Source organism: Nycticebus coucang, chromosome 6 (genome assembly GCF_027406575.1).
Source record: "Nycticebus coucang isolate mNycCou1 chromosome 6, mNycCou1.pri, whole genome shotgun sequence".
NCBI lineage: Eukaryota > Metazoa > Chordata > Mammalia > Primates > Lorisidae > Nycticebus > Nycticebus coucang.
In genome coordinates, this window is record NC_069785.1 from 5,308,041 (window position 1) to 5,332,555 (window position 24,515).

Consider the following 24,515-nt stretch of genomic DNA (forward strand, 5'->3'; position numbering starts at 1 on the left):
AATCCCCCTCCCTCTACCCACCCCCCCCTTTCCCACTTCCCCCTATTGTTAGGTTGTAACTGGGTTATAGCTTTCATGTGAGAGCCCCAAATTAGTTTCATAGTAGGGCTGAGTACATTGGGTATCTTTTCTTCCATTCTTGAGATACTTTACTAAGAAGAATATGTTCCAGCTCCATCCATGTAAACATGAAAGAGGTAAAGTCTCCATCTTTCTTTAAGGCTGCATAATATTCCGTGGTGTACATATACCACAATTTATTAATCCATTCATGGATTGATGGGCACTTGGGCTTTTTCCATGACTTAGCTATTATGAATTGGGCTGCAATAAACATTCTGGTACAAATATCTTTGTTACGTTGTGATTTTTGGTCTTCTGAGTATATGCCCAGCAGAGGAATTACAGGATTGAATGGCAGATCTATTTTTAGATCTCTGAGTGTTCTCCATATATCTTTCCAAAAGGAATGTATTAATTTGCATTCCCACCAGCAGTGCAGAAGTGTTCCCTTTTCTCCGCATGCACACCAACATCTCTGGTCTTGAGATTTTGTGATATAGGCTAGTCTCACTGGAGTTAGATGATATCTCAAAGTAGTTTTGATTTGCATTTCTCTGGTGATTAAAGATGATGAGCATTTTTTCATATGTCTGAAGGCCGTGCGCCTGTCTTCTTCAGAGAAGTTTCTCTTCAAATCCCTTGCCCAGCCTGCGATGGGATCCCTTGTTTTTTTCTTGCTGATGTGTTTGAGTTCTCTGTGGATTCTGGTTATTAAACCTTTGTCAGAGATATACCCTGCAAATATCTTCTCCCATTCTGAGGGCTGTTTGCTTGCTTTACTTACTGTGTTCTTGGCTGTGCAGAAGCTTTTTAGTTTGCTCAAGTCCCAGTAGTGTATTTTTGAAGCTGCTTCAATTGCCTGGGGGGTCCTCTTCATAAAATACTCACCCAGAGCAATTTCTTCAAGGGTTTTCCCTGCATTCTCCTCTAGTATTTTTATAGTTTCATGTCTTAAGTTTAAATCTTTAATCCAATGAGAGTCTATCTTAGTTAATGGTGAAAGGTGTGGGTCCAATTTCAGTCTTCTGCAGGTTGCCAGCCAGTTCACCCAGCACCATTTGTTAAATAGGGAATCTTTTCCCCACTGAATGTTTTTAATTGGCTTGTCAAAGATCAAATAATGGTAAGTAGCTGGATTCATCTCTTGGTTCTCTATTCTGTTCCAGATATCTACTTCTCTGTTTTTGTGCCAATACCATGCTGTTTTGATCACTATCGATTTGTAGTAAAGTCTGAGGTCTGGTAGTGTGATTCCTCCTGTTTTGTTTTTATTTCTGAGTAATTCTTGGCTATTCAAGGTTTTTTCTGATTCCATATAAAATGAAGTATTGTTTTTTCAAGATCTTTAAAGTATGACAGCGGAGCTTTAATAGGGAGTGCATTTAAATTATATATTGCTTTGGGTAGTATGGACATTTTAATAATGTTGATTCTTCCCAGCCATGAGCATGGTATATTTTTCCATTTGTTAACATTTTCAGCTATTTCTTTTCTTAGAGTTTCATAGTTCTCTTTATAAAGATCTTTCACGTCTTTTGTTAGGTAAATTCCCAAATATTTCCTCTTCTTTGGCACTACTGTGAATGGGATAGAGTCCTTAACTCCTTTTTCAACTTGACCGTTGTTGGTGTAGATAAAGGCTACCAATTTATGGATGTTGATTTTGTAACCTGAGATGCTGATGTATTCCTTGATCACTTCTAGGAGTTTTGTAGTAGAGTCCCTAGCGTTTTCCAGATACACAATCATATCATCTGCGAAGAGCGAAAGTTTGATCTCTTCTGACCCTATATGGATACCCTTGATCGCCTTTTCTTCCCTAATTGTGGTGGCTAAAACTTCCATTACAATGTTAAAAAGCAATGGAGACAATGGGCAGCCTTTTCTGGTTCCTGATCTGAGTGGAAATGATTCCAATTTAACTCCATTCAATATGATATTGGCTGTGCGTTTGCTGTAGATAGCCTCTATCAGTTTAAGAAAAGTCCCTTCTAGACCAATTTTCTTGAGTGTTCTGATCATGAAGGGATGCTGGATATTATCAAAAGCTTTTTCTGCATCGATTGAGAGAATCATATGGTCTTTGTTTTTTAATTTGTTTATGTGCTGAATTACATTTATAGATTTACGTATATTGAACCAGCCTTGAGACCCTGGGATAAAACCAACTTGGTCATGATGTATAATTTGTTTGATGTGTTGCTGGATTCTGTTTGTTAGGATCTTGTTGAATATTTTTGCATCTATATTCATTAGTGATATTGGTCTATAATTTTCTTTTCTTGTTGGGTCTTTTCCTGGTTTGGGGATCAGGGTGATGTTTGCTTCATAGAACGTGTTGGGTAGTCTTCCTTCTTTTTCTACCTTTTGGAACAGGTTGAGTAATATAGGTACTAATTCCTTTTTAAAGGTTTGGTAGAATTCAGACATGAAACCATCTGGTCCTGGGCTTTTCTTTTTAGGGAGGTTTTGTATAGTTGATGCTATTTCTGAACTTGATATGGGTCTGTTCAACATTTCCACTTGATTCTGGCTAAGTCTTGGAAGGTGGCGTGCTTCCAGGTATCGGTCAATTTCCTTCAGATTTTCATATTTCTGAGAATATGAAGTTTTCAGAAAAGTTTCTTGTAATATTCATTAAGGATTTTTTGGATTTCTGACGAGTCTGTTGTTATTTCGTCTTTATTGTTTCTGATTGATGATATTAGAGATTTTACTCTTTTTTTTCTGATTAGTTCGGCCAGAGGTTTATCTATTTTGTTGACCTTTTCAAAAAACCAGCTTTTTGATTTATTGATCTGTTGTATTATTCTTTTGTTTTCAATTTCATTTAATTCTGCTCTAATTTTGATTAGTTCCTTTCTTCTCCTGGGTTTGGGGTTGGAATATTCGTCCTTTTCCAGTTGCTTGAGATGTCCCATTAAGTTGTTAACTTCCTCTCTTTCCGTTCTCTTGAGGAAGGCTTGCAGTGCTATAAATTTCCCTCTTAGAACTGCCTTTGTGGTGTCCCAGAGGTTCTGATTGTTTGTGTCTTCATTGTCGTTTTGTTCCAAAAAATTGGTGATTTCTTTCTTAATCTCATCTCTGACCCAGCTATCATTCAGCATAACGTTATTTAACTTCCATGTTTTTGTATGAGTATGCAGATTCCTGTTGTTACTCAATTCACGTTTTATTCCATGATGGTCCGAGAAGATGCAAGGGATAATTTCTATTCCTTTAAATTTACTGAGGTTAGACTTGTGACCTAAAATGTGGTCAATTTTGGAGTAAGTTCCGTGGGCTGATGAGAAATATGTGTATTCAGTTTTGTTGGGATGAAATGTTCTGTAGATGTCTGCTAAATCTAAATATTGGATGGTTAGGTTTAAATCTAAAATTTCTTTGCTCAGCTTCTTGCTGGAGGATTGATCCAACACTGCCAAAGGAGTGTTGAAATCTCCGACGATTATGGAGCTGGAGGAAATCAAGTTACTTATGTCTGTTAGAGTTTCTCTTATAAATTGAGGTGCATTCTGGTTGGGTGCATAGATATTAATAATTGAGATCTCATCATATTGAGTATTACCCTTAACATATATGAAGTGACCATTCTTGTCCTTCCTTACTTTTGATGGTTTAAAGCCTACTGTATCTGCAAATAAAATTGCAACCACCTGCTTTTTTCTGATTACCATTTGCCTGAAATATGGATGACCATCCTTTCACCCTGAGTCTGTATTTGTCTTTTAAGTTAAGATGTGACTCTTGCATGCAACAAATATCTGGCTTGAGTTTTTGTATCCAGTCAGCTAACCTCTGCCTCTTTAGAGGACAGTTTAAGCCATTCACATTAATGGAGAGTATTGACAAGTCTGGTGGAATTTTGGGTATCGAGTTTTTCAAAGGTCCAGTGGACATTTTTAATCGTTTCACCAGTGTGGAAGTTGGAGTTTGATTCGAAGTTTCTGAGTGAGTTTACTTTTGTGGTATAGGATTGGTTTGGTCATTGTGGAGGATAGGTCTGAGAATATCCTGAAGAGCTGGTTTACTTATGGCAAAGTTTTTCAACATATGAATGTCATTGAAGTATTTAATTTCTCCATCATAAATGAAACTCAGTTTAGCTGGATACAAGATCCTGGGTTGAAAGTTATTTTGCTTTAGGAGATTAAAAGTTGATGACCACCCTCTTCTGTCTTGAAAAGTTTCAGCAGAGAGATCTGCAGTTATTCTAATATTCTTTCCTTTGTATGTAATGGTTTTCTTTCGCCGGGCTGCTTTGAGAATCTTCTCTTTCATATTAACTTTAGTGAAGCTAATTATGATATGCCTGGGGGATGACTTATTGGGGTTGAATCGTGCTGGGGTTCTGAAGCTGTCTGCTATCTGAATTTCAGATTCTCTAGTCATGTCTGGAAAATTTTCTTTCATAATTTCATGCAGAAGGGCCTCTGTGCCCTTCAAGGCCACTTCATCATTCTCCGAAATCCCAATTATTCATATATTTCTTTTCTTCGAATTATCCCAGAGTTCTCTGAGTGAATGATCCGTTTTAGCTCTCCATTTCTCTTCCTATTTGAGAGATTGGGAGCATTCGAAGACTTTATCTTCAATGTCAGAAATCCTTTCTTCTGCTGCTCCATTCTGTCGCTGAGGGATTCTACTGTATTTTTCATATCTTTGAGGGCTGTAAATTCTCACTTCAGTGTGTCTAAGTCTTTGGTTGTTTTGTCTTTAAATTCATTAAATTCTTGAGACAACTTTTGAATTTCTCCTCGAATTCCTAATTCCATTTTATTAATCTTGTCTGCAATCCAAATTCTGAATTCGATTTCTGACATCTCAGCCAGTTATTTATGAAAGGGATCTTCAATTACATCTGCCGTATCTTTTCTTGGGGGGGGGGTTGATCTATCCTGGTTATTCCTGTTACCAGAGTTTTCCCGCTGATTCCGCCCCATGGTTATTTTACTCCCTTTGATTTTTCCCCTGGGGCTTTATCGAGTGCCCGTACAGTGTTGTGGCCTGAGAAACTGGGGCCCTGTCTTGTGTTGTGGGGTGAAGTGGTTCTGTCTTGTTTTCAGTTGGTTTCTGTTCCATCCTATTGTAACATTTACTCTGGCTTGAAGTCTCAGCTGTGTGGAAAAACCAGCCATTAAGTCACCCCGCCCGCCCACCTCTGGCACCAATTTGAAAAGGAAAAGGAAAATCAAACCTTCCTACAACCGCATACCCAGGGCACCGCCTGAAAAGTCCTCAGTCCATTAGTTCAGTTCAAAAGGTCCAAATCAATTGTCTCAATCAGCACCTGTCTCGGGTGGGAGAGTTTAAGAGGTCTCTGGGAACTGGATCATAGGGATCTGGTGACTCCTCTGATATGGCTTACTGCAGTGCTGCATGGAGTCAGGAGGAGCCACCTAGCAAATAGATCAGTCTGGGAAAGTTGATGTCTCCTTCCCCAGTTTGCCCCTTGGTCAGACCCAGTCACTGGTATCTCTGCAGATGGCTAACCCAGTTGCCTGTAGTGAACAGATGCTCCAGGGGTTTGCACCTGCCTGAATTGCAAGGAAGTCTGCCAGGCCCCTGCAGTCTGCCGCTATCTAGCAGGAGGAGATGGGGCCTGACATCTTTGAGTGCTTGATGCAGGTGGTGGGAGGGAGGTGTTCACTCAGGCTTAGCCCCATCCCTGATTGATGTTGCTAACAGAACAGAACAGAGCAGACAACTTTGCGGGGTTCTGTCTCTGTTTCTGCTAAAATCGCCTACAGAAGATGGGCTGTTCTGAGTTCAAACGTCTTTGCTGCTGGAGGTTTGTGTCTGATTACCTCTCTGAGTTGGCCCTGCCCTGGAAGCTTCCCGGGTTTGTGAGCAGCGTCAGGCAAATCCTTTGCTCACTGGTGGCCTCCTCTGGTTGCCCAGGGAGACAGGGGGTGTGGCTTCAGAATATCCAGAAGTGAGCCGTTTTGCTGTTAAAGAAAAAACGGCTGTTGATTTGCCTTCAGGAACTGCCGCTCTGGTGTGGGCACCCAGCCAACCCTTTTCTCCTCTGTCTCGCGCCCCAGAGTCAGCACTGAGTGGCCGCAGTTTATGCTCTGTCCACACCCCTCAAGAGATCTCCCAAGAATCCGGACTCCTGGGGGGCAGGCCCCCAGACCCCGAGTGAGAGTGGGGGGGAGTACTGGGAGCTCAGCGGGGAAGCTAGAGTTTCATTCAGTTTTATGCCTGGCCATATTGTTGCCTGGGGAGGGTTGCTGCACTGCACGGCAGGGAAGTGCTGCCAAGGTGTGACTCCCCCTCAGCCGAGTGCCCTCTCCTCACTCACGTGTCTCAGAGTCAGCGCTGACCAGTCGCGGCTCGGGCACTGTGCACTCCCCTCAAGAAATCACCCAAGGATCCGAACTCCTGGGGGATGGGCCCCCAGACCCCAAGTGAGAGTGGGGGGGAGTGCTGAGAGCTTAGCAGGGAAGCTAGAGTTTCATTCAGATTTATGCCTGGCTGTATTGTTGCCCGGGGAGGGCTGCTGCACTGCACCACAGGGAAGTGCCACCAAGGCGTGACTCCCCCTTAGCCGAGTGCCCTCTCCTCACTCACATGCCTCAGAGTCAGCGCGGATCAGTTGCAGCTCAGGGACTGTCCACTCCCCTTGAGAAATCACCCAAGAATCCGAACTCCTGGGGGACAGGCCTCCAGACCTCAGTGAGTGGGAGGGGAGTGTTGGGGGTTCAGGGTTGCCGGCAAAGGACTTTTAAAGTTTTATACAGTTTTATGCCTGGCAGGAGAACGCCATGGCGCCCTAGTAGGGGCGGTAGGTCCAGTTTTTAGACGGTCTCTCCCGTGGAGTGTAGTGGGAGGGCCTTTAATTTCTGCCCGTTTGTTTAATTGTGGGGCTCTTGAGCCGGTCTCATGGGGGAGGGGGACTCCTGTCCGCTTGGTGGTGGATTTTGTACCTTTTGTTTGTGTCCTTGTGATCACAGCTCGCCTCAGCGGTGTTGATGTGCATTCTTCCACCTTCTCTCTTGGTGTGGCTCAGATCCACCAGGATACTTACTAAATTCCTGTCCCTTAACTCTCCTTCTGGACGGGAGCCTCTGTGGAAAGCTGGCTTCAGTCCGCCATCTTGTCTCTCCCCCTTCCGCCATTTCACTTTTCTAACAACAGTGCCCAGGGGTTCTCGTGCTCCTGGATAGGACATCTCTTGATCTAACTCATCCAAGGGAAGGACAGTGACCAGATACCCATGATATGGGGTGGAAGAAGAGATGAGTGTTGGCTTCTCGGTTCCTGTAGGGTTTTAGCCATGAAATGAGATTGGGATTCACTGACCGGACCTGTTGAATGCCCCCTAGTGGTGGCCTCTGATGTCCCTGCTTTGGTAATCCCCCAAGGACGGTGTTTCCACCTAATCATGTCTTTTGGGCCCAGCAAGGCATTGAAATGCTCCCCATGGAAATTCTCAGCTGAGATTTGAACTTTCAAATCAAAGAGATAGGGTCAGCAGGTGGAAGTTAGCAGACTCTGCTAAATGGAGATAATTCCAGAAGTTTGGCACGTGCTGACTCTTGCTAGCCATTCTGACCGGGGCCAGCTATGGGTGCACAGGCTGAGGGGGTGACCGTGTCTTCTTTTCTCACTGGCAGCAGACGGGACCAGGAATGGCTGGGCTGCTTGCCTAACAGTCACAGGACAGCGATTTGACCTTTGGGACAGTGGTGGTAGGGGACAGGGCCAGTCAGTTTAGACTAGGCTGTAAAGTTGCATGTTTCTCCTTTCCTTTATATGCCCCTCTGGTGTTGCAAGGCTGGGCTTAGGGTCTGGGGTCCTGGACTCAAAGTTCTGCTCTGACATTAGCTGTGTCTTGCATGATTTTTTCAACCTGCCATTACTCTGGTTTCCTTTCCAGGTGGTATTCTGGCCCTGCTCCTATCCCCAAATGGAAGGAGAGTTCAGTGCTTAGAATCCCAGGCTCTGGGGTCAGATGGACCTGAGTTCAGATGCCAGCAGAGTCATTTGCTAGCTGGGAGACCCAGGGAGGATCCCAGCCCCGATTCACAGGTCTGCTGAACCAGCGTGTCTGGAAGCAGAGCCTGTGTGCTTAGTAACTCCCGGGTTTGGGGGGCATTGTAAAAGGTGAGAACCACCATCCAAAGGTTCTCCTGTCTCCAGGCCTTTCCATATAAATTCCCATTTTCTTAACATTGGGTTCTTGCAGTAAAGTCCTAACTTGAGATTTTAGAACAAGAGATTTTTGTTATTGTTGTTTACATTTTTTGCTTTTAATCTACATAACTGGACTCTTATTAAGGGAAGAATTCAAAAGCTCCTTGAGCTTGGAAAGAAATCAATCACTTCTTTTAACCAACCTCAGGTGAAATTAAGCATTCCCCTCAGTTATGAGCACAGGCAGCACACTCCTGTAGTTACAGCAATACCCGGGGCTCTGTCCCCACAGGGGACACGGATCTTCTCAGGGCACCTCATGCTGGCTGCAGACATTTCGAAAGATCGTAAACCCTCACCGCTCCTTTGAAATGATGGTAGCTATAAGTTGTAGAGAAGCATATATATTGTATCACATTAAAAATCACATTGGCAACTATCTCAATATGGTTTCCTTTGTAATCTCTAGCTTTAAAAATGCACTTAAAAATGTGACAAGGGATCCAGACTGTCTGATGGGCCCACAGCAATCTCTGTCCTCAACAGGCACGTGGCTGTGCCACTAACTCCTGCTTCTCTGGGGGTCCTCCTTGCTGAGTCAAACAAGCCACTAGTGGGTAGAATTTCAAGTAGGGTGAGGAGACATTGGAGCTGGGACTGGCCCTGGTGGTGGGAGTTTTCCCTGGAATCTCGCCTCCAGCTGACTGAACTGACCAGCTCTGGGAAGGGGAGGGAAACAAGCTTCTTGCCCGTGTACTCAGGGGAGACCTGACTCACTGGTCCTTGGGTTTGGCGTCTATGGAACACTTACCCAGTAGCTCCTGGAATCTTTAGGCTGTGGGACCTTCATATGGGAGGACAAAAGAGGAAGACCCGATGTTTGGGGTGTCCCTCTTGTCATAGATCCCAAGGTCCTCCAAGAGCCCCATTCCACCCAGACTCCACCTCCCATCTGGGTCCTTCAACCTCAGGACAACAGGGCTCAGACATAATCAATTAGCTCCATGATGATGACAATAATAACCTCAGAAATAACAATAACAATGGAGTATCCTGTACTTACTGTGTGTCATGCACCAGCTTGATTGCTTTACAAATATCACTTATTTAATCCTTCCACAGCTTGGTGAGATCGGAAGGGAAAGTCAGCATCACTTACATAGGACTGTCTGGGAACTTACGTGTGGAACCCCAGTGCAGATAAAGATGGGTCTGAAGGTGGAATGAGTGGGAAGAGGGGCCACTGGCTGGAGCCTGGGAGGCGGCAGGTGCTGGTTTGGAGATTGGGGATGATGAGACAGGGTTAGGAAACTCCATGCTGCTCATTAGAACATTTTAAGATGGGCTGGAGCCAGAGTGGGAGAATATATAGGGACCAGATGGAGATGAGGCTTGAAGAGCACAGTGAGGAACTGGGATGACCCTGGACCTCAGTTCTTGCCTTCAATGTTTGTGTAATTGTGAAGAATTCCTGTTGGTTAAAAGGGATTTGAGCAGTGATTTTCAACCCGTGTGCTGTGGCACCACTGTGAGAGGATCTTAGGGGTGCCACGAAAAAATTTAAAGGTCCTTTGTTGAATTATTTTCGAAAGAAGTTCAGAGCACAGTAAGTGTATCCTTTTTTTTTTTTTTTTTCTTTTTTTTACTTTTTTAAAATCAATGTAATGTAAGTGTGCCATGGAAGTTTAACTACAGGTTCAGGTCTGTCTGTCTCTCCCAGTCCTCAGTCTGATCCCTGCTCCCTCGGAAGCATTCTGAGTTTCTGTCGCCTGCGTTCCTGGTTGGCACAGCCCAGCTTTGCACGTGGCTCCGGACACAGGAATGGCCAGGCGGAGACGCCCAGGCCGAGCCCCACGCAGCTGCCAGGCCATTTCTTCCCATCTCTTCCGGGGTCTGGCGACCTTGGTCTTCAGGCTTCTCTCAAGTATCCAGGCCTGACACGTCCTCAGGAAGTGCCAAGGCCTTACTGGGCGTCTGTGTGCGGATTTTACATCTCCCGGTGAGATCTCAGTGAAAACAGGAGGCGCAGGGGAGCTGCTAGGATCCCAGCCCCGCCTCCCTTTTACTCCTACACGAGAGGACACCCTTAGACCCATTTTTTAAAAGTTTGTTTGAGGATAGAAAAGTTAGAAAAGAATTTTAGTATAGTTTTTTCCTCAATGGAAAGGTGGCAAAAGTTTTCACAGATGTAGCTGGCGTCCCCTGGGAAGAAGGGGTGGCGGGGCGCCCTGGAGTTAGGACAACACCTGGTCTTTTTTCCAGGGACCCCCGCCACGTCCTCAAGAACATGGTTTTCCTCGCCTCTCCCCGGCCTAACGCGGGACACCTGCACCCGCGACCGGCTGCAGTGCGGGCAGCCGCCGGCAGGGGGCGCGAGAGGATAGGGATCCCTCGGAGGCTCCGCTGCCTGCTCCCCGCGATCTGCTCCAGACCAACGCTCTCAACAGAGGTTTCAGAGAAAATTACGATTTGATCTTTGGGGCAGAAGGTTATCCTTAGAGTGCGGTTCCCAGGCTCCTAGGAGGTGAGTCCCTGAGACCCAGGGGCCAGGAGTTCAAACTATTTTCAGACTAATACCAAGATACCTTCTCCGCCTGGGTTGACATCTTCCCAGTTGGTGCAGAAGGCGTGGGGGTGAAAAGCGCTTGGCGCGCGCCCAGCGCACTGCACAGGACGTTTCTAGTGGGGGGTGTATTCTTTACTATCGCACATCAGCAGTTAAAAAAAAAAAAGCCAGTTTCACCTAAGAGTAAATGGCCTTGATCAAGCAGTGAAAGTTTTGAATTTTATTAACTCTCAGCCCTTGAATTCACATCCTTTTTATATTCAGTGTGGTAGAATGGAGGAAAACACATGCCAGTGGAAAGGGAGACATTCTCTGTAAGATAAAGTAGGGGGGGTTATTGGAGGACCATGACCCAAAGTCATGCCCAAGAGGCCTTGAGCAAGTGGACTCCCGGTGGTGGGGTTACAGTTTGGTTCTATACATTTCAGGGAGGCAGGAATTACAGATAAAGTAATAAATCAATACATGGAAGGCGTGCATTTGTTTGGCCCCAAAAGACAGGACATCTCCAAGTGGGAGGCTTATAGGTTATAGGTGTGTTTAAAGATTCTTTAGTTGACAATTGGCTAAAAGAGATAGGCTTTGTTTAACAGACCAGGAGTCAGCTAAAAGGAATGCTGAGTTAAGATAAGGGTCTGTTAATCAGAGACAGGCCTGTGCCCAGACTCAAGTGGTTTGTTGTGTATATTGAGGACCTGCAGGTGTGTCTTGTGTCGCTTTAGGCCCATTAATGAGTCACATCTTTAAGAAGGGAAGGGAGACATGATTAGACATGTCTGTTCTCCTATCTCATGGCTAGAAACTCACTTTTAGGGGATCCTCTTGGCTAAAAGGGGTTCCAGTTAGTTGGCTACTGATAGTGGGTAGCCTTAAATTTTAATTTAGTTCACAGCACAGAACAGTTTTGCTGCATACTGAAGTAGGATGTTCATTTTGAAGAAAAACACTTGTGCAGCCTAGGCAAGAATCCCCATTTTGGGAACACAATTTTTTACTTAAACACACACACAAATTACTGGCTGACAAATTATGGTTTTTCAGACTTCAGTGTTTGGCCAATATTTTCTCAAAGATAAAGTGAGCTCATCCATTTAAGACAAGCAACTAACAGCATATGTACCTATGATAAACTTTGAACTTTGAAGTGAAAATTAGAAATCTGGGAAACTTGTATCTACCACAGTGAGATTCATAAGTTTTTCACCTTTGAGAACTTTTCTGCTGCATTTGATGGTGACATTCATTAATCAAATGCTTTTTATATTGCTAATGAAATGTGTCAAAGCTTTACAGATTCGCATAACTTGTTGAATCACGATTTTACTCTATGCATGAGTAAAAGATCTTTTCAAAAGTTCAGGATAATCAGTGGATTGGAATGTAATAGAGTATAACACATTCATTGATATAGTTTTAGATACCATATTACTACTATTCCATAGAAACTAACATTTTGGTAGTTGGCAAAGTATATAAAAAGGGTAATTAACCACAGGAATATGTGAAGGCTGTTGAAATATCCTTCCCTTTTCTAACTACTTATCTGTGTAAGGCTGAATTTTCTTCATATACTTCAACCAAAATAATGTATCACAGGAGGCTGAGAATAAGAGCAGATCTGAGACTGTCTAAAAAATCTCTTGCTTTGAAAGTAAAAGATTTTTGTAGATGAAGTAAACCCAGCACTTTGGGAGGCCAAGACCAGAGGATTGCCTGGCCCAGGAATTGGAGACCAACCTGGACAACATATTGAGACCCTGTCTCTACAAAAAATAGAAAAATTAACTGTGCGTGGTGACACATGTCTGTATTCCCAGCTTTAGGGTGGCCAAGGCGGGAGCATCCTTGAGCCCAGGAATTGGAGTCTGCAGAGAGCTATGATCCACCACTGCACTCCAGCCTGGGTAACAGGTGACAGAGGGAGACCTAGTCTCTGAGGAAAAAAAGGAATGAAAAGAAAAGACCTTGAGTGGAATAATTTTATTAGTCTACCCATGCTTTACTAACAGCAATTTGATAATGTCTCCTTATATTTAATGTGGTCTGCAAATACTGACCAATGTCCACTTGAATCCCCTGAGGGCAGTGAGGTCAAGGTAGGATTGCCCACAGTGGGTAGTAACTAGAGGTCTAACTACTGGCTCTGTGAGTGGAAATCACTCGCTGCCTCTTTGCACTGCTTGCTCTAGAAAGTAGCTCCCCACGGGCAGTTTGTGAGAACAGGGAGGGCGGAAGTTACACAGGCCAAATAGTTTTACATTTGGTAAAGACCCAATCTGTCTTTCTCAGGCAGGACCGTGGTAGATTATAGGTTTGAACAACATGGGAAAAATTCAGATTCTTTTTTCAAGTGACCCAGTTGTCGGAAGAGAGGGGCAGCTGTACTTGCCCTGGAATCAGGCCTGTGCACTTTCCAGCTGGGCCCTGATGAGGGCGCTGGAGTTCTTACTCTCCCCGCCAGAGCACATGAGGTAGCCCAGGGCCCGTCCCAGGCTACCGGGCTTCGTTTGACATCACTGTGTGTTCACTCACTCCATGTTCTTTGTTTCAAGCATAAACAGACACGCAGGACAACATTGAGGGAGGGAAGCTTTGCACGCTGTCAAAAAAGGTGATTCTTCAGGAGTTGAGAACAGTTTATGGGACTGTCATCAGTGACTTCATTCTGTTTCCCCCTGTCACACACCTCCTCCCTAAAGTGTTGGCAACTTCGGCAATATTTATAATTAGATGGCTTCTTTCCATGTTCAGAGTATTTTCACAACCTTTACATCTACTGAGCCTCTGGTGGAGGCTGAGCAGGTGCTTGGCTCCCGGTGCCTTTGGCACGTGGAACTGTGGGCAGGTGACACGGGACTCGCTCTGGGATACCTGGACAATGAGCTGGTAGGATGGGGAGAAACGACCCCAGCTCAGCTTCCCACAGAAGCAGCGTCACCTTCCATCTGGAGGAAAGGAAGCTCCAGGAGCCAGAGGGTCTGCCTCAATCCGTTTGCAAGTTCCTGACGGTGCCCCTGGTCTGGGAACTAGAGCTTGGGACCCACGGCTTCAACTCCTGCCCTAAGTTGGCAGAATTGGCCCACAGTGTTTCTAGGTAGGAGGCACCTTGAAAAAGCCCATAAAAGCTCTTCCTCTGCTTTACCAATGAGGAAGATGAACTGAGATGGTGACTCGTCCAAGGTCAGCATAGTCTGGTGTAGTCTGACGGAAACCCAAGGTCTTCTGATTCTTAATCAAGGATAGTTCTGAAGGTTATTGGTCTTTTATAATTTTCTTTAAAGGCGGACAGGGTGGGTTGGCAGTCGTATATTTGAGAAGTGCCTGAGAGTTAACGCCTGGGTTGGTACTTGAGTCTACAACTATGAATATTATCCCATCACAACTATTTTATGGTCGGGGCCCCAGGCCTCCATCTCTCTCCTCCTGCAGCAGCCTAGCCCCCTGTTGCCTGCACACTAGGTGTTCAATAAATATGTGTTTAGTGGAACTTTTTACTGAGCATGATCTAAGGAAATAGCAAGAAAAGAGAATCCTTCCTATTTCTACCCATGGCTCATTGCTAGAGATAAATGTGACTTCCAGGACACCCAAGATGACCAAGGATAGAAATACACAAAATTCTAAGTTTCGGCCCTTTAGGATGAAATGTCTGAATGCTGTTAGTGTCCAGAGATAGTGGATTTCAACCCAATTTAATTAACAAAATTTTTCGATGTTAATTCTGAGCAAATAACTATACTAGGACCGTGAATAAGATCTAGTTTCTGACCTAAAGGAATTTATGATCTAGTGGGAAGAGGCAAAATGTTCATAATTCACTACGGAATGACTCCCAGTGGAACGTTGTTCCTGCTCAAATAGACAACCACAGTGCGCAGTGCAAGGAGGGAAGGAGGGAAGGGCCAGCTCCCACTTAGGAGAGTGAATGAAGACAGCGTGGAGAAAGTGGATCTGCACTGGGCCTGGGGCAGCTCAGAGCTAGCCCAGGAGCAGCTGCTTTCCCGGGTGGGCTGGGCAGGGCCCCTGAGAGCCACATGAGGTTCAGCTGAAATGTTCTGGGGCTCGGCCCAGCCCCTGGCCTGCTGAAAAGTTCGGAGCTGGGAGAGTCATGTCCAGACCTGGGAGAGACTTGTCCAGACCTGGGAGAGTCATGTCCAAACCTGGGAGAGACATGTCCAGATCTGGGAGAGCCATGTCCAGACCTGGGAGAGTCATGTCCAGACCTGGGGGAGACATGTCCAGAGCTGTGCTGCAGAGAAGGTGGCTGTGGCAGGGAGCAGGATGGGTGACAGGTGGAAGGGACAGGAAATGACTAATAAAGAAGAGGAGCCGGTAAGAGGTGAGCCCTTCAGAAAGTGACAGGCATGAGAGAGTGGCATTTTGGTCTTCTGTGGAAAACCTGGCCTCACTTGCTCCTTCTGGAGCCTCAGGCTTCCAAATATGACTCTCTGTGGACTCCAGTTTTTTGACCTGTGAAAGGCGCTGGCCACAGTCCAGTCCTCCCCTAACATTCTGTGATTCTGAGGATCTCACTTGTCATTTGTCTCAAATCTAATTCTAGATGGCTGAGGCCACTCCTCTCCCTTCGAATTTGCCAAAATGAATTGTTTCTGTTTGGGCAGAAGCACTTGTCCCCAGAAGCATCAGAAGAAGAGGGACAGATGGTTTGAGGAGAAGGAAATTGATTTTTGGTGAAATCAAATGCAATGCAAGGTCCCAGCGATATGGCTATCTATGGTTTGGGGGAGGATTTAGAAGATAAAATTCTTGAGTTTGAACTTATTCAAACCTACCTTATTTGGAACTTATTTCAACTGTATCAATTATTCAAGTGTGGCTGGAAAGGAAAAATTTATTTTCCTGAAATGTACAAATTTGGGGGACAGGACGCACATTTGACTGTGAACATGTGGTCAGTTACTTGGGTTACTTCCTATAAACACGAGGGTTTTGTATCAGGGGCAGAGGCCAGATTTCATGACTATAACGGGAAATCCCTGGGAACAGATGAATCATATAACCCTTCACTCCAACCGGAAGGCAAATGTATCCTTCCGTTGGAACTTATCTCCCAGTGCTTTGGGAGCCTAAGGGAGCTGGGACCCTCCACTCCATCAGGTGTGGGAGGTGGCGCCCAGCACAGACTCTGGCCAGAGGACTGAGCTTTGCCTTTGTTCTTTCCTGGGGGTGGGAAGGATGTGGGAACAATGGTCTGGCCACGGGGAAGATGCAGGGAGCAGCAGTGAATCAGCACCGCAGGAAGCAGCGGGAGTTCTCTAAAGGCAGCAGGGCCTCTCTGCCCTGGTGGGAGAGGTAAAACACCTACTGTGGGAGACGGGTGCTGCAGAAAGGGACACTCCAGCATGGCTGCGGCTGGAGACCGTGGCGAAGGAACAGACCAAAAGGGACCTGAGCTTTCTGCTGAGTTTCAAAAGACATGGCTTTGGGGCTGGTTTCCTGTGATGTCCCTGAGGGAGGCCTTTTTCCTGAGCTGCCCTTGGTGATTTCCTGGTCGTCTGCTGCAGCCCCCTAGTCCACCCCTGCAACTCATCTGCATAAAAATGTGGAGAATGCAACCAGCTACTGACTGGAGTTCAAGAGGGCTCTGGAGCAAGAGGCTGCTGTGGCCCTCACTGCTGCCCCAGGCAGGAGCATCGGGGAATTGGGGCCACATCCTGCTAGGGGCTGGACCCAGGGATCTAGAATTTGAGCTGGATTCCTTCTTGCGATCTTTAATTAAATTAATTACCTTTTTCTTTGGTTATGATTTAAAAGGCTAAATCTCTTAACATTTTAAAATTAAGGATATTTTCAAACATACAAGCATTCCAGAGGACAGCGTGATTGTTATGGGAAGTTTGGCCCTTGTCCCCCAAAGCCACATGAGAAGGACACATGGTTTAGGAGAAGGAAAGAGAAGTTTATTACTTTGCCAGCAAAGGAGGAAAATGGCCAAAGGTCTCAAAATTCAAGTTCCCACTTCTGAGCAGAAGATGGAGCTTTTAAAGGTTCCGATCCCATAATCCCATCTGGGGCCAAGACAGTCTCATGGCCTCTGGACAGTCTTTCCAACTCCTCCCAGAAGAACCCACGTCACTGGCTAAGAGGCTCTTGTGACCTTGCCCAGAGGATTCCCTTGAGCTGTCTCCACAGAGAATGGGAGAGGTCCCTGCCCCTTCTGGCTACTGGCCTGAGGCAAGGATGCAGGTTGCTGTTCCCTGAAAAAGTTGGGGAGACAGAAAAAAATTTTGCCATTTTTTCCAGGCCCTTCCCTCCCCAGCATGATGAACTCACACCATTGACTTTATCGACAGTTTGACAAATTTATTTCACTTTTCTTCCTTCAATTTTTTTTTCTAGGTTTATTAAAGCAAATGCCAAGTATCACATTATTTCATCTGCAAAAGCTTCAGGATATATTGCTAGCACCTAATGACTTTTTTTTTGGAGACAGAGTCTCACCTTGTCGCCCTCAGTAGAGTACTGTTGCATCACAGCTCACAGCAAACTCCAGCTCTTGGGCTTAGAAGATTCTCTTGCCTCAGCCTCCCCAGTTAATGACTTTTTAAACATACCAATGTTACTATTATATGTAACAAAAGTAGTAATTCTTTCACATTCCGTAACACCCGTGTTCCACTTTCTCTACTTGTCTACAGTATGTTGTCTTTGAAATTGGTTTGAGTTGGGAACCAAATAAGAGCAACACAAAAAATAATCATTCGTTTCTCTCTTTTTTCACACTATTTGTTCTTAGAGATTAGGTCACAGGTTCTGTAGAGTTCCCCCCGTTCTAGACTTGGCTTATTAAATTCTTAGGCTGTCTTTTGAAGGAGTCCCAGTTCTTTCTGGCACAAAGTCATCATCGTTTAGTGTTTTTTTCCCAGAGTACACAGAATAAGAAGATTTATATTTTTGAAAATGAGAAAAACTGACTTCCTCTTACTGTTACACATTTAAATTTATGACTACAGAGTTTTTAACTTTTTGGTTTTGTGTTTGTATCTTGTTTTTCCTATGCTGAAAAGCTAGGCTTCGAGGCTGAGTGGGAACCCCTCTTAGCGCTCTGTTGGGCTTTCCGAGAATGGAAATAAAGGAAAATCTTGGGTCCCATTCAGAGGATGTCCAGGCACCTGACCACCCTAATGAGAGCAGAGGCCCTCCAAGGAGACACAGCTGGGAGGCATTTTGGTTCCCTAAAGACTGGGTATGGTGGCACCTATACTCCCAGCTACTCAGGAGGCTGAGGCAGGAGGATCGCCTGAACCCAGGAGATGGAGGTTGCTGTGAGCTATGATGTCATAGCACTCTAGCCTGGGCTAACCCTAACCCTAACTCTGTCTCAGAAAAGATAAAAAAGAAAAGAAAAGAGAAGAGACAAAAGAAAAGACAAACCCTCACCAGTGGAAAATGCAGAGAGGAACTGAAGATTTGGACTCTGCTTCTTGAGCCAATACGTATAACCTTTATGTATTGATTTGCAATCTTGCCTTTAAGAACCCCGGTTTGGAAGCCATCAGGGAATGCAAATCCTAAGCATGAGCTGCCAGGTCTCCTGTCATGGTGCCATGCCACTAAGACACCTCTTTCTTCCACTGCAACTCCTTTTTGAAATTAATTAATTTTTTATTTCAGGTTAATTTGAAGGTACAAAGAATTAGGTTACAAGGTTTGCACTTGCTAGGATAGTCCCTGTTGTAGCTGTCTCTCACCCCAGGAGGTGTGCCACATACCCACACACTGCGCTCATTCAGTGGAGCACACCACTCCCCCTCCCTCCTTCCCTCGCCTCCCCCTCATCTTGGACTGAATTGAGTTTTTCCTCTGTGTGGGTGTGTATTAGATCGTCTACTGGCTTCATATGAATATTGAGTACCCAGGATATTTGCTTTTCCATTCTTGTGATACTTTACTAAGAAGAATGTGTTTCAACTCCATCTAGGATATTACAAAAGATGTGAAGTCACCATGTTTTTTATGGCTGAATAGTATTCCACGGTATACAATACCACAGCTTGTGAATCCATTCCTGAGCTGATGGGCATTTAGGTTGTTTCCATATTTTGGTGATTGTAAATTGAGCTGCAATAAACAATCTAGTGTAAATGTCCTTATGATAAAATGGTTGGTTTTTTTCTTCTGGGTAGATGCCTAGTAATGAGATTGCAGGGTCAAATGACAGATCTAGTTTGAGTTCTCTGAGGATTCTCCATACTTTCTTCCAAAGAAGCTGTATTAGTTTGCAGTCCCACCAGCAGTGTAAAAGTGTTCCCCTCGCTCCACATCCACACCAGCATCTGCAGCTTTGGGACGCTGTGATGTGGGCCATTCTCACTGGGGTTAGGTGATATCTCAGGGTGGTTTTGATTTGCATTTCTCTGATGATTAGGGATGATGAGCATTTTTTCATGTGTTTTTTGGCCATTTGGCTGTCTTCCTTAGAGAAGGTTCTATTCCTTTCTCTTGCCCAGTGGTAGATGGGATTGTTCTTTTTTGTTGATCAATTTGAGTTTTCTGTGAATTCTAGTTACCAACCCTTTATCAGATTCATAACATGAAGATATTTTTTCCCATTCTGAAGGTTGTCTATTTGAGGTAATTGTTGCATACTTACTTGTGCAGAAGCTTTTCAACTTAATTAGTCCCATTTGTTTATTTTGGTGTTGAAGTCTTCATGAAGTCAACCCGCAATCTTGACATCAGTGTTTGCTTTGCTGCACTGGGGGAACAGACCCCAGTTTGGTTCAGTAATAGTTTGATAAAATGACTTATTAACTTTAACATGTAACACATTTATACTTTAAAAATAACAAGTCCCATATTACTTACAGCGAGACTACTAAATATAGATTATCTTTGCAGTAATTGCACAGGGGCAATATCTCATGTGTCTAAAAATATTAATTACAGGCTCTTTACGCATCAATGTTTTCTTCCATTCCCTTTATTTTTTCCGTTTTCACTTTTTGGGCTTTCTTAAATATCTGGTGAACCTTGGCTGTTGCTTCAAATACAAGTGACATTTGTGAACTAAATAAAATCTTAATTTCCTCCCCAGGTGACTGAATGGATCCCTTTTGGCTAAGAGGACCCAAAAATACCCTACAGCAGAGTTTCTGGCTGTGAGAAGGGAGGCCAGACTTGCCTCATCCTGGCCCACTTCCTTTGTGACTCATTAGTAGACCTAAGTTTATGCAAATCCCTTGAGTCTGGGTCTGTGTCTGGTCATTTGTCTCCGATTAACAGACTTTCTCACCTTGAAATATCCCACGCCTTTAGACAAGGCTTCATTTCTTTAACCAAAAAATCATGGAGTCTTTGAGCCCAGGTATCCTCTGCAGGCCCACCGGCCAAATGCCCCACCTTCCCCCCCACAAATAACATGTGTCTTCCCTGTATTGATTTATGACTTTACGTGTAATTCCCATGTCTTTGAAACATCTACACCCAGACAGTAACCCATCCACAGACAGTCCCTCACTCAAGGGTTCTTGGGGCTGGCTCCAGGCCACGGTCCTCAGATTACTCTCAGAATCCATCTCTTACGTTCACTGCTGGAACAGGGGAATAGACACGTGTGAGTTCGTCTTGATGGTCTTTCTACCTCTATCCAAGTTTGAAAATGTCTAACATTAAAGGTTTTGAAAAAGGAAAATTCTTGGTAAATAATTAAAATCTAATTTATTTCTAAAGAAGCACAGTTTTAGAAACATCAGAAAAAATAAATCTTGGTAATCACAGGATTAGAAAATTAAAAATGGGAAAATAGCACTAATTTTATACTATCCCTTTCAGAATACAGGAGAGAACGTGCATTGTACTCACTCCACAGAGTCAGTGTTATCCTGATGGGATATTCCTGGAGAAAGTTCAAATGAGCAAGACCCCCTCATGGACTGTCCGTCTGGTGGCTCCATTTCTCTCTACGTGGGGTGGCTGCCCATTCTATAGGACCCAAACTCCCTTTCTTAAATGACGCTGGTAAGACTCAAATTTCAATTTTTCTCATTCCCTTTTTAGAGGTTCCTCTGTTACAGTGGTCATGTCATCCCCACCTCCTCCCTGCCGTGATGAAATTTCCTTATGAATAATATGATTTATTGGATTTCAGTTTACTTAAAATGGTCACAGATTAGAGTCATTTTTCCTGACCTCACTAGGAAGGCACTCAAATGGCATTTGAGTCACAGTTTGGGTTGGGGCCGGACTCATTCCTGCCAAGCTGGGTCGGTTCTTTTCCCCTGACGGATCCTGGCTGTGTCCCTCCATCCCTGACACCACACGGGGGGCCCTCTTCTCTCCCACGCCTACTAGCCACCATTTACTTACTACAGTGGCTAGACGCAGAAATGAAGTTTCCAGTTCCTGAAAACTAGTCCACGTCACAACAGAGCTAACAACCAGCCTGATTCAAGAATTAAAATTCTGACCACACAGACTTCTCTTCAGAGGCAAGGGCTCGGGAACAACCCAGCCTTGTGTTCTGCCCTCCAGGTCAGCAGAGTGAATGTGGCCTTGTGTGTGTGTGAATGTACAGGGGGTGACATCACACACGGTCAGCGGGCTTCACCAGCTGCCAGAGTTGACTGACGACCCAAATGTCCTTTTAGGAAGGTGTCCCTCTTCAGCCGAGGGGGTTATTTTACTATCTGCTGCTTTTAGCTTGTTTTCCGCCTTAGCCGAGCTGCTTCTTTTCTTGTTCCTTCTTTTCTCTCTCTCTTCTCCTCTATTCCCTTCTCCTTGTCTCTCTTTTTCCTTCCCCTGCCTTCTTCTGTCCTCTCCTTTCTTCTCTTCCTCCTCTTCTCTGTCCTTTTCTATTCTCCATCCTTAAAAATAGGAGATACTTGACCTCAGCTATGGATTTTAGGTGGATGAATTTAAACCTGTATCACTTTCGCCCACGTTCCAATCCTTCACCTTCCACAGACTATGAGAGATTTGTAGATCTCATTATCAAATCCAAAATAAAACTTGGCCTTGTGAATGACACTCCCAGTCCCTGAGCTGCACAGACTCGGAGCCTTCTGACCATCTCTGTAATCTCTTATTCTCCCCTTAACCACCGTGTTGAGCCAGGCAATGAATTCTTCAGCCTTTCCAAAGCATCCTAGTTCATCCCCCATCCATATGTGCCATCACCGTGGTGGCCAGGGTGCTTGTTCACACCAAATTGTAATAATGGGCTCTTGATGTTTCTGGCTGTATCCATTTTTCTCTTGGGTCTGCTGGGCCCCCTTTTATCCCAGATGGCTCTCACTGTGACACTGCTTCACACCTAAAACTTTCAGTGAATACTGAACTAAACTTTTTCCCCAGGAGCTCATGTCCTCAGGCCAGGATTTGAAATTTTCATAACCATTTCCACCTGCCCTGTGGCACTGTCTCTCCATGCAGATGGCATCTTCCTCACTTTGTGCACAACTTTCATTTCCTGTCTGAAATTGTCCTTGTGTTTCCATTCCTATGTGGGATGCCGCTCCGCCCTCCTTCCACCTGTCAGTGCCCAACCCGTTCTCCATGTCCACGTGAGAACCCTCTTCCTTCAGAAGGGATTTCTCAGTGACAGGACTAGGCGTCAGCTTTGCTTTAGAACCATCTGGTGGGCAGTGGAAAGGGTGTGGGAGGTGTGAATGGGACAACCCAGACAACGTTGATGTGTTAGATGTCCTCACACTGGGGCTCATTATCCCATTACCAGCTACTTTCATTTATATTTGAAATCATCCATTATACAAAGCTTAAAAATAGAAGCGAAATTTAGAAGGCTGGAGTATGGTTATAAAACATGATGTCCTGTGACCAGCAGGACCCTTCCACAGCTGGGGAGGAGTCCAGCAGAAAGGCAAGTTGGTCTTGCATGGGTGGGAGGGAAGGAGGAGGGTGGTGGTCGCATCACCTCCTGTATAATTGACGCCACGGGGGTGAGTTTTGTGTCTGTTCTGTTTATTGCTGTACCAGCATGTGGAATAGCACCTGGCCCTCCACTGTGTCTGTCCAATGAATTCATTGAGCGAATAGCTGATCTACGAGTCAAGATAGGTTTCAAAACAGCCTGCAAGTCAATTCTCTAGAAGAGGAGAATGGCCATGTGTCCCTCGGTCTCTAACTTTGCTCACAGTGGGCAGCCGAAGTTCCCATAAAGGCCTCAGATGGCTGGTGTGTTCTGAAGCTTTCTGCTGTGTGCTTCCCAGGCCTCACAGGATAAAACCGGACAAGAGGTCTCTGCCCTCTGGGGCGTGTGCTCCAGTGCCATTATCCCGAGAGATAAATTGAGACCCAGGTATTAGTCCCCTGGGAGGACAGAAGAGGCTCTGGAAGGCTCTCCAGAGCTGAAACCCTAAGGGTAAATAGTTTGGCCTTGTAAAAAAGGGAAGGAGAAACCTTTCCTAGCAGAGAAAGCTGCTGGGAGACCAGAGAACAAAGGAAGGAAGTTTGCCCTGGGTGGGTTAGTGAGCAGAGGGGATGGGGCGGGGCGATTGTGAAAGTGTCCAGAGGTAGGACACACAGGTCGGAGGCAGATCCTGGGCTGTCTCAGGTATCTGAAGGCCTGTGACCTCTGTTTAAAGAACTGCAGGAAGATGCTGAAAGGTTTGGAGTAGCTGGAGTGACTTCTCCATTCTTAGGCCTCTTGCCCTGTCCCAAACACTTATCAGCATATCAGCCATTTTAAGCAGAGAATGGATGGGGGGACACGTGGGGTGGAGCCGTGGGACAGCAGGAATAATTAGCTGCTGTTGGTGAGTTCCAGAGCCATCATGGCCACATGACCTGTGATTAGAACAGGGTACAGAAAGTTCAGGGAGGGTCATAGGGCCCTTCCTTGTGTGGCCTCTTTCACGATAACATGAGTTCTTTTCCCCCAATAGCTTTTATTTGGGAAAATAAGTGTCTTCAAAATATTTCCCCTATTTTATAGGGAGTCTCTGACTTGGTAATGGATGCAGGGTGGAGCAGAGGAAAGGACAGTGGCCGGAGAGGACTGGGACGCCAGGTCCTGTGTGAGTGCTGTTCTGATGGCCCCGTTAACTTTCTTTGATTTTTTTATCTCTTCTGTTTCCTTCGCTCCTTGTCTTGGGTTGTGGCCGGGTGATTCTTGCAAACGCTTCGTGTTTCTTGCTTGTGGCTCATCTTTGTGGTTGACGTGTCCTGTTAGACTCTGCCGTCCCTGGGAAAGAGGCAAGAGTGGCCTGTGTCACCTGCATTCTGACTTGCTCTCAGGGATAGGGCGAACAGGACATGTCATCCGGCAGTGCCTTAAGTGACCGGTCTGTTGGGGGTTGGTACTCACCACTCCTTCCTGAGGTCACACCAGCCACCTGCTGCTCTGCCTCTGATCCAGCTAGCTTCGGGGGCAGGGTCCTGCCTGGGGGTGCTGCTGTCATATCCACATCCTTCTGTGGCCTCGGACCCCTTCCTGCCCTTTCTGCTCCAAGTATAGGCCACTTTCAGGTGTAGACCAAGTCCGGGCCCCCCTATCTCAGCAGTCTCCTCCCAGTCTGCACCATAGAGTCCTTTCCAAGCCAACCTCCTCAACTTTATCCCTTAAATGATTTGTAGCCAAATTCTTTTATGTTTTAATTTTTATTTTATTTTTCTGCTCAGCCCCCCAGGTCTAGCTTTGACTTTATGCAGACATGCTCTTATTTTAGTTTATAAGCACAACTATTGCTGGGAATTTGGAGGGCGCTGCAGCTGGAAAGGCGCAGCTGCCACGTTGCAGTGGAAGCCTCGGTCCTGGGCAGGCTAC